The sequence below is a fragment of the Callithrix jacchus genome, chromosome 3, assembly GCF_049354715.1.
Source record: "Callithrix jacchus isolate 240 chromosome 3, calJac240_pri, whole genome shotgun sequence".
NCBI classification, from domain to species: Eukaryota; Metazoa; Chordata; class Mammalia; order Primates; family Cebidae; genus Callithrix; species Callithrix jacchus.
In genome coordinates, this window is record NC_133504.1 from 180,147,793 (window position 1) to 180,158,904 (window position 11,112).

The window sequence follows — 11,112 nt, forward strand, 5'->3', positions numbered from 1 at the left end:
TGATCTTACTGATATCCAACAATGGATGAGCACAACATAAACTGTTTCCTCTTTATCACCTCTCAAAACTGAAAATGCTGACACTTTTCATGCCCTGTTGATTCTTTCCCTTTTTACAAAGGATAAGGTCAGACACGGTTTACTTGAAGTGATGGTATTGATCTTCATTCTGGAGATGCAATTGGATCTTTCCCTCACAGGCAAGTTGTCATTGACTTTTACTTGGAGAGACAGATACTGACCATGAGATGCACTGGGGGAAGTCAAGACTCAGTATTCAATTGTGACTGGCCCAGTGAGCTGGAATTTTTACCCAGACAGACCTAACCTTTATTATCTTGTTGGATGGGTTCTTCCATAGCGCTTCCAAAAGAGCTTTATGCAAACACAGATTTGTACCATGAGAAAAGGGACATTAAATTATTCAAACTTTCAAATTAAATAAAAATTGTATCCTTTTTAAACTCACCATTGTTTTAAATCATATATTGAGTACACCAAAGAATAGTGAAGACAAGAGCTATGTGAGTGAGCAGGTTGAGATGGAGTAAGAGTATATAACTCTACTTCGGATAGGTCTGAGCAGTTTATAAAACACATTCATGAGCATTGACTCACTTGTCCTTCAGACTGCCCTTGCAAGAACAAAATACTTATCTTCAGAAGGAGAAAGCAGGGCTCATAGAGAATAAGAAATAAGTTGAAGGTAGCACAGCTGCTAAGAGGTCAAATCGTCAAAGTCTTCGTTCTACTATACGTTGCCACTGTTGGCTTTCGTGAGGTAAAGCTGTTCATAAGCACTTTCCTATGCAATATTTCACCTGGTACTCACAAAAACCCAGTGAAAGATTTTATGATCTTGCTGCAGGGTAAAAATTGATGTATAAATAAGTGATTATTTTTAATGTAAAATTGAGCTAGATCTAACAAACGTGCATAGAACCTGCATGATAAAAACTACCAATACTGATTTCTAAAAAGTCAAATAAGCTCTAAATAAATGGCGAAACTGTGTTCAGGGATTGGAAGGCTAGACATAGTAAAAATGTCAATTCTCCCCAAATTAATATGCAGATTCAATCACAATGCTTATCAATAGCTCAGCAAAAGTTTTGTAGATACAGACAAGATTATTATAAAGTGTATGTGGAAAGTCAAAGTAACTATAATGGCTAAACAGTATCGAAAATGAACGAAGCAAAAAAGTTACCCAACCCAGTTTCAAGACGTATTTTGCAGCTACATTATCAAGATTGTATAGGATTGGCAAAAGAATAGACGCATGAATCAATGGAACCAAATACAGAACCTAGAAACAGATACACACTAATGTGGCCAACTGATTTTTGACAAAGCTGCAAAACTAATTCCATGGAGAAATAAATAGGCTTTTCAAGAAATGGCCCTGGGCCAATGGAACATCCATAGACAAGAAAAAAAAAAAGAATCTAAACCCAAATCTCATACCTTATTCAAAAATTAACTCAAAATGGATCATGGATTTTAGGTAAACAAAAAATTACATAAGAAAAAATCTTTTAGAAATATACCTAAGCAAAAAGTTCTTAGACTTGACACCAAAGGCACAACCCTTAAAAGAAGAAATTGTCCATTTAACTTCATCCAGAGAAAAACTTTGCTCTGTAATAGACCGTTAAGAAATGAAAAGATGAGTTTGGGTGCATTCAAGGTGGAATGGCCATAGACAGCATGGATGGAACTGGAGATCATTATTTTAACTGAAATAAACCAGACACAGAAAGACAAACATCACATATTCTCACTTATTTCTGAGATCTGAAAATCAAAATAACTGAACTCATGGACATAGAGCGTAGAAGTTACCAGAGGCCAGGAAGGGTAGTGGGAGGGTGTGGGGTTGGTGGTAGGGATGGTTAATGGGTACAAAAAATATATAGAAATAATGAATAAGACCTACAATTTGATAGCATGACAGAGTGACCATAGTCAGTTAATCATACATTTTAAAATAACTTAAAAGAGTGTGATTGGATTGCCTGTAACTCAAAGGATAAACGCTTGAGAGGATAGTTAATTCATTGTTCATGATGTGGTTTTTTTACATTGCTCATCTGTATCAAAACATCTCATATACACTCTAAATATATATACTTATTATGTACCAACAAAAATTAAAAAATTTTTTTAAAAATGAAAATAGAACTTACAAGAAGGGGGAACATATTTGCAAACCACACATCCAACAAAGTGCTAGTATTTAAAATATCAAAAAAGAAATACTTTCAAAACTCAACAGTAAGAAACTTTATAAAATGAATATAAGACATTTCTTCAAAGAGAATACAGAGGTAGCAAATAAGCACAAGAAAATATGTTATTACCCACTAGGAAAATAAAAATTAAAACTACAGTGTGATAATACTACACACATATTAGAATGGCTAAAATAAAAACACCACCACCACCATTGCTAGCAAGAATGCAGAGAAACTGGATTATTCATACATTTCTGATGGTGATAAGAAAACGGGAGAGTCACTCTAAAAAACAGTTCGACTGTTTTTTAAAATATAAATATGCAACCACCATATAGCATAGAAGTAGGGATTTATTCCAGAGGAATGAAGACTTATATTCACACAAAAATCTGTAACAAATGTTTATAGCAGCTCTGTTCTTAATAACCCAAAACTGGAAACAACCCAAGTGTCCTTCAATGGTTAAACCAACTGTGGTACATTCATACCATGGAATACAAAGCAATTAAAAGGAATGAATAACTAGCAATAAAAGGGAATGAATTATTGTTATACACAACAGCCTCAATGACTCTCCAGAGCATTATGCTAAGTGGAAAAGTTCATCCCAAAAGGTTTCATACTATATTATTCCATTTCTATAACATTCTTGAAATGACAAATTTATAGAAATGAAGAACAGACTAGTGGTTGCCAGGGTTTATGGAAGGGATGGGGTAGGGAAACTGGCTGCGGCTATTAAAGCATAACACGAGGAATCCTTATGGCAATGGAATATTCTGTATCTTGACTTTGTGGGTGATAATCTTAGTTGTGGTATTGTACTATAATTTTGTAACATACTATTACTGAGGGAAGGTGAATAAATGGAACGCAGGAATTTCTTACAACTGCATACGACTCTACAATGATCTCAAAACAAAATGCTTAACTTAAAAAAGAAGTAGGAGGGGGAAAAAGCCTAAAAAATCGAACAATATTCAGAAGGATGTCAGAGTTTGGATTTCTGGTAATAGTATAGACCACTTCTTGTGACCTCTTTCGTATTCATTCAGTTTTCTGTCAGTAAGACGTCTGGTTGCAACAAGCACCCCTTTGACTACTTAAGCACACCCAAAATGTCATGAATTTATACTTGCTGATTCTTCTGGCCAGTTTGTACCTTCATTCATATCCTTCCATCAAGCTTTGTCTTGTGATTAAAGACACCGTTTACGTAACTGCTGTATTACACACATCAAGCACAGTAAATCATTAGCTCCTTTGTGCTACTACTCTATCTTCTACATACTTCTAGCTGGCACATTGTCTTTTGACGGTGTCTTGAAATTACCTCTATGTTCTTCTACCTTAATAATTCCTTACTTGTCCTATAAGAAAGTTTTGAGCATCAACTAATGCAATGTCTTTAAAGAGGCCATGTGTGTGATCTGTACACTGCTCAAATCCCCCTGTTCAACAGAAGCACCCATTTCTCCTCCCCTACCCAGCTGATGTGAGGAGTGGCTGCTGAGGGCTCATAGCTGAGTCCTTCTCCATATCCCGTGGCAGAGGTGAGCAGCCTTACTCTATGTTATACTTCTTTCTTAGGGACCTCAGGTGATGTGAGGGTGCTGTTTTAGTTCTTCTGCTGCAATAACAGAATAACGCAGACTGGTTAATTTGTAAAGAAAATTAATGTGTTTCTCATAGTTCTGGAAGCTAGGAAGACCAAGAGTACAGCAACAGCATCTAGTGAAGGTCTTTCCATGGTAGAAGGGCAAAAGGCAAAAGCAAGAAGGAAATACAGAGAGAGAGGAAATCAGGCCACACTCACTTTTATAACAGGTCTCAGTAACTAACCCACTCTAGTAATAACAGCATTAATCCATTCATGACAGCAGCGCCCTCATAACCTCTTTCTTAGAGGCCCCCCTCTTTAGAATTTAATAATGTTACAATGGCAGTTAAATTCAACATGAGTTTTGGGGGAGGCATTCAAACCATGGCAAGTACAAAGATTAACCCCAACTAGATTTGGCCCAATTCTGAAGGGCCATCCCAGCTCCAAACTCCATGGAATCATCTGAGACCTCTATTGTAAGTGCACCAACTTCTCCCTCTCACCAATTATGTTTTCCTTATTCTCTATTAAATGTTGTTGCAAAAACTACGCCTCAGTAAACTCCCTACACAAACATCTTTGTCTCAGAGTATTTTTGCAGGGAACCCAAAGATAGTGCGAGGAGTAGTCTAAAAAATAGATTATTTTAATTTTTGTTTTAAGTTCCAGAGTACATGTGCAGGTTGTCTAGGTTTGTTACACTAGTAAATGTGTGCCATGGTGGTTTGCTGCACCTGTCAACCCATCACCTAGGTATTAGGTATTAAGCCCAGCATGCATTAGCTATTTTTCCTAATACTCTCCCTCCACTCACCCCACTCCCCAACAGACCCCAGTGTGTATTGTTCCCCTCCATGTGTCCATGTGTTCTCATCGTAAATAACAGATTTTCAAACGGGATTTTGGAGCTATATCATCTGCCAGCTGGTTGAAACTATGGACTTCATCACAAGTGATAGATGAAGTGCTAATAGTCCTCAAAATACAACGGCTGTAACTGTTACAGTTTCACTAGTAGAAAACTGAGGTGGAAAATTGGTAGATGAAAATAAGTAGTGGCAACATCTCAGGTGTTGCAGATGTTCAGAACAGTGAATAATTTCAAGGATTATAAAAGTAAGTGGATTTTGCAGGTAGGGGGGATATTGATGCACTAAAGAAATACAAAGAAAGGCTAAGATGATCGATTACAAATTTAAGAGAGTACCAAAACCAAAGGGCCTCCCTGGAAGCACGTAAGGTGAGCTTTCTATAGCTAGAGAACAACAACAACAAAAATCTATGACTCAGACCCCAGCACTTAAGCATAGTGATGATGGAGTTTCAGAGAAGACTGAATTCTCAATCCTGGCAAGGCTGCTCCTCTTAGGTCAGAGCTCTGATTAGAAAGGAGATGTGGGGTGAAAAGACTGGTGTCAATTCACTCAGAAATCTTGAACCTACTGATTCTCCTGAGCACTCTAGGCCTGGAGAAGCATCTTATTCCTCCATATTGAAGCCCAGTTCTCCTCCCCTTGATTAAAAAATGATGCAGAAGTCTCTGTCTTACATCATTTTGAACATATCTGAGTCTTTGCTTATGAGAAGACTCTTCCTGAGCACCTAGAGAGCTTCAGGATCAGGTCTGGTTGCCAGAGGAGCCAACCATGTGATGAAAATGTTAGAACTTTCAGTCCCACTCCCCAACTTCCAGTGAGGAGAGAGGGGCTGAAGAATAAGTTAATTACCAACGGCCAGTGATTTAACCAATGGCCAGTGATTTAACCAATCATGTCTATATAAATGTAACCTACGTTAAAATTCTGAAAAGTAAAGTTTAGAGAGCTTCCTAATTAGTGAAGACATGGAAGTGTTAGAAGGGTGGTGTGCCCGGAGAAAGCATGGAAGCTCCGCACTTCTTCTCTTATACCTTACCCTATACATCTCTTCCATTTGGTGATTCCTGGGTTGTACCCTTTATAATAAATTGGAAGGAGCAAGTAAAGTCCTTTCCTGAGTTCTGTGAGCCAGTCTAGTAAACTGTCAAACATGGGAGCCACCAACTATGTGTTTTCCATGAATGCACACACAAAAAGTTTCGGGTAAAATACGAAATAAACCTTTAGTACTTAGCTCTTCTCTGGGGGCCAGGGTTTGGGGAGAAATTGGCTTCTCAAATAGAAAGAAGACTCATATTTTAGCTTTCAGAATTTTGTACCATTTGGGTCTGGACACGGTGGCTCATGCCCATAATCCCAGCACTCTGGGAGGCTGAGGGGATGGCTCACTTGAGCGCAGGAGTTCAAGACCAACCTGGGCAACATGGGGAAACCCAGTCTCTACTAAAAGTACAAAAATTAGCCAGGCCTGGTGGCACATGCCTGTAGTCCCAGCTACTGGAGAGGTTGAGACCAGCCTAGGCAACATGGCGAAACTCAGTCTCTACTAAAAATACAAAAACTAGCCAGGCATGGTGGCATGCACCGGTAGTCTCAGCTATCTGGAATGCTGAAGTGGGAGGTTCGTTTGAGCCCAGGAAGTGGAGGTTGCAGTGAGCTGAGATCACACCACTGTACTCCAGCCTAGGCCACACATTGAGATACTGTCTAAAGAAGAAGAAAAGAAGAAAAAAAATGGACTATTCAAATGTTTTATCCTGTTCATTTATTTATTTCTAAATAATAGAAAAGATTATGTTTTGTAAAGAAAGAAAACAAGACATCTGAACTACTTTTAAATGGGAAAATAGAATATTGACTAGCACTGAAAAATAATTCTTATGGCTGAGCAAATTGGCCCTGAAATTGCAACTCACCACAAAGAACCAAGTAGTCACTAGCCTTGACAGAGGGACATTGTCCATAGAAAGCATTGGTCCTCAGCCTTATCACTGGAAAAGAGAATGAAACAAAAGAATATTTTAGCCATATCCCCATGACATTCAAGTGTCTGATGAAAACCAAAGCACTCAGGTAAAAAGATCTAGTGACTCTCTGCCCACCTGACATATGGTCTCAATCTCGTGACAATATGGACTTTTTTTTTTTTTTTTTTAAGAAGGGGAAAAAAAGAAAAAGAGGGAAAAAGGAGTATTACTTCATTCCTAAAATGGGTTTCAATAATGGCCGATCAATATTTTGAGTGTTTAAAGTGGTTAATGCATATTTTATGTGTTTAAAATGGAGACCTCTATTGTGTTTATTTGTTCTGGCTCTGAGTTCAAGTCCTGGATATCGTTATCAATTTGTTGTCTCGTTGAATCTAAATCTCATTATGTGTCTTATATATCTGGGTGTTAAGATCTCTTATTGTTGCATTAATCCTTTTACCCTTGCATCCTTATAGCTTTGAAATTTATTTTGTTAAGTGTGAGAATTGCAACTCCTGCTTTTTATTTATTTATTTTTGCTCTCCATTTGGTTGGTGAGTTTTTTTCCATCCCCTTGTTTTGAGTCTTTGTATATCTTTAGACATATCGTTAGATTTTGTGGATAATGTATATTTTGTGTGTTTAAAATGGAGAGCTCTATTGAGTTTACTTGTTCTGGATCTTAGTTCCAGTCCCGGATATCATTATCAATTTTCTGTCTCCTTGAATCTAAATCTCATTATAGGTCTTATGCATCTGGGTGTTAAGATCTCTTATTATTACATTAATCCTTTTATCCTTGTAGCTTTGAAATCTATTTTGTCAAATGTGCAAATTGCAACTCCTGCTTTTTATTTATTTATTTTTGCTCTCCATTTGGTTGGTACGTTTTTTTTTTTTTTCCAACCCTTTATTTTGAGTCTATGTATATCTTTGGATATACCGTTAGATTTTGTCTGTATCTTTTGATTGGGAGATTTGGTCGATTTAAATTTAGGGTTGCTGCCGTTTGATATTAACTGGCTATTTTGTCCTTTTGTTGATAAAAATTCTTCTTTATGTTAATGCTCTTTACTTTTTGGTGTATTTTTAGAAAGGGTCATACTGGTTGTTCCTTTCTGTGTATAGTGCTTCTTTCAGAAGTTCTTGTAAAGCAGGCCTGGTGGTAATAAAATCTCTGAGTACTTGCTTGTTCCTAAAAAATTTTATTTTTCCTTCAAATGTAAAGCTTAAATTGGCAGGATATGAAATTCTGGGCTGAAAGTTCTGTTGATTAAGTATATTGAATATTGGCCCCCACTCTCTTCTAGCTTGTAAGGTTTCCGTTGAGAGATCTGCTGTAAGCCTAATAGGCTTACCTTTATGGGTAACTTGATCTTTCTCTCTGGCTGCCCTTAATATTTTCTCCTTCGTTTTGATCTTGGTGAATCTAACGATTATGTGCCTTGGGGTTGGTCTTCTTGAGGAATATCTTTGTGGTGTTCTCTGTATTGCCTGCTTTGCTAAATTAGGAAAATTTTCCTGGATAATGTCCTGGAGAGTATTTTCCAGCTTGAATTCATTCTCTCCGTCACATTCAGGTACACCAATCAAGCGTATATTAGGTCTTTTCACATAATCCCATATTGCTTGGAGACTTTGCTCATTCCTTTTTATCCTTTTTTCTCTATTCTTGTCTTGTTGTTTTGTTTGATCTTCGACCTCTGATACCCTTTCTTCTGCTTGATCCATTCGGCTGTTTAAGCTTGTACATGTTTCACTAAGTTCTCGTGTTGTATTTTTCAACTCCATAAGTTCATTTGTATTCCTCTCTATATTGTCTATTCTTTTCAACATTTCGTCTAATCTTTTTTCCAAGTTCTTAGTTTCTTTACATTGGGTTAGAACAAGTTCCTTTAACTCCCAGAAGTTTCTTATCATCCACCTTTTAAAGCCTACTTCAGATAATGGAACACAGTCCTTTTCCATCAGGGCTTGTTCCGTTACTGATGAGTCCTTTTCCATCAGGGCTTGTTCCCTTGCTGATGAGTCCTTTTCCATCAGGGCTTGTTCCGTTGCTGATGGGTTCTGATTTTGAGTATACTCGGCCTTCTTAGGCTGTTTTTTTCCCTTCATTGTAGATGAACCGCCTTTCTAATTAGGTTTCTGAGTCGTCCGATTTATTGATTCCCAGTGCTGGGATCCGAGCAACCCACTGTGGCGGGCTAAATAGCAGCGATAAGACATGGTGCTCTTCTGCCCGGGAATCTCTGGTCTGGCTTCCCTCTTGAGTCTGCAACAAGCGGCTCTGACTTCCCGGAGCTCCAAACCCCGGTCAGTAGGGGAAGCAGTCCCGTTGGCTCTGCATGAAGAGCTGCTGCGCCGAGACGCCGGCAAAACCACTGCGGCGGCCACAAGAGTCGCGCTGGCGACACGTGGGGCTCCTCCACTGGGAATCGGCTGATCGGTGAGTGACGAATATTCGTCTAAAAGTGTGGCGTCGTCTCGTTCTCTGGGCTTTCACTGGGAGCTACAATCCTGAGCTGTTAGTGGTCGGCCATCTTGGATCAATATGGACTTTTGATTGGTTTTTAAGTTCCAAGTTTTGATTGGTTTTCTTTTTTTTTTTTTTTAATTTTTTATTGGATTTTAGGTTTTGGGGTACATGAGCAGAGCATGCAAGACAGTTGCATAGGAACACACATGGCAGTGTGCTTTTCTTTCCTTCTCCCCTTCACCCACATTTGGCATTTCTCCCCAGGCTATCCCTCCCCACCTCCCCCTCCCACTGGCCCTCCCCTTTTCCCCCAATAGACCCCAGTGTTTAGTACTCCCCTTTCTGTGTCCATGTGTTCTCATTTTTCATCACCCGCCTATGAGTGAGAATATGCGGTGTTTCATTTTCTGTTCTTGTGTCAGTTTGCTGAGGATGACGTTCTCCAGATTCATCCATGTCCCTACAAACGACACAAACTCATCATTTCTGATTGCTGCATAATATTCCATGGTGTATATGTGCCACATTTTTCCAATCCAGTCTATTATCAATGGGCATTTTGATTGATTCCAGGTCTTTGCTATTGTAAACAGTGCTGCAATGAACATTCGTGTACATGTGTCCTTGTAGTAGAATGATTTATAGTCTTTTGGATATATACCCAGTAATGGGATTGCTGGGTCAAATTTTTATTTCTAAGGCCTTGAGGAATCGCCACACTGTCTTCCACAATGGTTGAACTAATTTACACTCCCACCAACAGTGTAAAAGTGTTCCTTTTTCTCCACATCCTCTCCAGCATCTGTTGTCTCCAGATTTTTTAATGATTGCCATTCTAACTGGCATGAGATGGTATCTCAATGTGGTTTTGATTTGCATCTCTCTGGTGACCAGTGATGGTGAGCATTTTTTCATATGATTGTTGGCCTCATATATGTCTTCTTTCGTAAAGTGTCTGTTCATATCCTTTGCCCACTTTTGAATGGGCTTGTTTGTTTTTTTCCTGTAAATCCCTTTGAGTTCTTTGTAAATTCTGGATATCAGCCCTTTGTCAGATGGGTAAACTACAAAAATGTTTTCCCATTCTGTTGGTTGCCGATCCACTCTAGTGACTGTTTCTTTTGCCATGCAGAAGCTGTGGAGTTTCATTAGGTCCCATTTGTCTATTTTGATTGGTTTTTAAGTGGGCATCTAGAATAGGGAAACGTAGTCTCTGTTTGCAGAAAGAGAGATGACATTGGCAATTGTTAAAATTCCCACATAGGGTAATGCTTAGGGGTGAATGCCATATTCTTTCAGGTTCCTGATTGCAATAAAAATGGAATTTGAAGAGAGTTACTATTCCCCATAACCAAGAGAATTCACCTGTACTATGTTTATTGCTTAATTTTCCAAACAGAATCAGCATAATGTAGTAGAAATGCCAAGGAATTTGATGTCAGGGGAGCTAGGTTCAACCTCAGGTGTACTGAGTAACATTTGGTTAAGTCACTTAAATATTAGGCCTTGACATTTTTTCATTTACTGAAAAAAGAACTATAACATTTCACAAGTAACTTAAGTATTGTTTGGAAAGAAAAGGAATCCAGCATTCATATCCACCTGTGGAACCGTGCAGATCACACACACACACACACACACACACACACACACACACTGTCAAGAACTGAAGCAAGAAAACCTTAGAATGCCTACCTAAGGAATATAAAACAATGGGTGCTCTTTCAACACTTTGGTACTTCACTTAAATAGCTGTGTTATGGGATATTTAGCACTCTACCCATTTTTTTTAATGAAATATCCCTATCAGCCACAGGATAATTATTAATGAATACAATGCTTTTTATTTTTTCTTACATTTCTTTCAGATGAAATTAAGCTTCACAAAATAACATCTCCTATCATGTTCATGTCACATTTTTGCATATCTCACTTGATTTTTTTC

General features: G+C 38.3%; 1 pseudogene; it reads right to left on the reverse strand.

Annotated features, from left to right (window-relative positions):
- Positions 1–9,279, reverse strand: part of LOC144581693 (uncharacterized) — a 151,502-nt pseudogene extending 142,223 nt beyond the window's left edge.
- Positions 9,280–11,112: the final 1,833 nt, after the last annotated feature.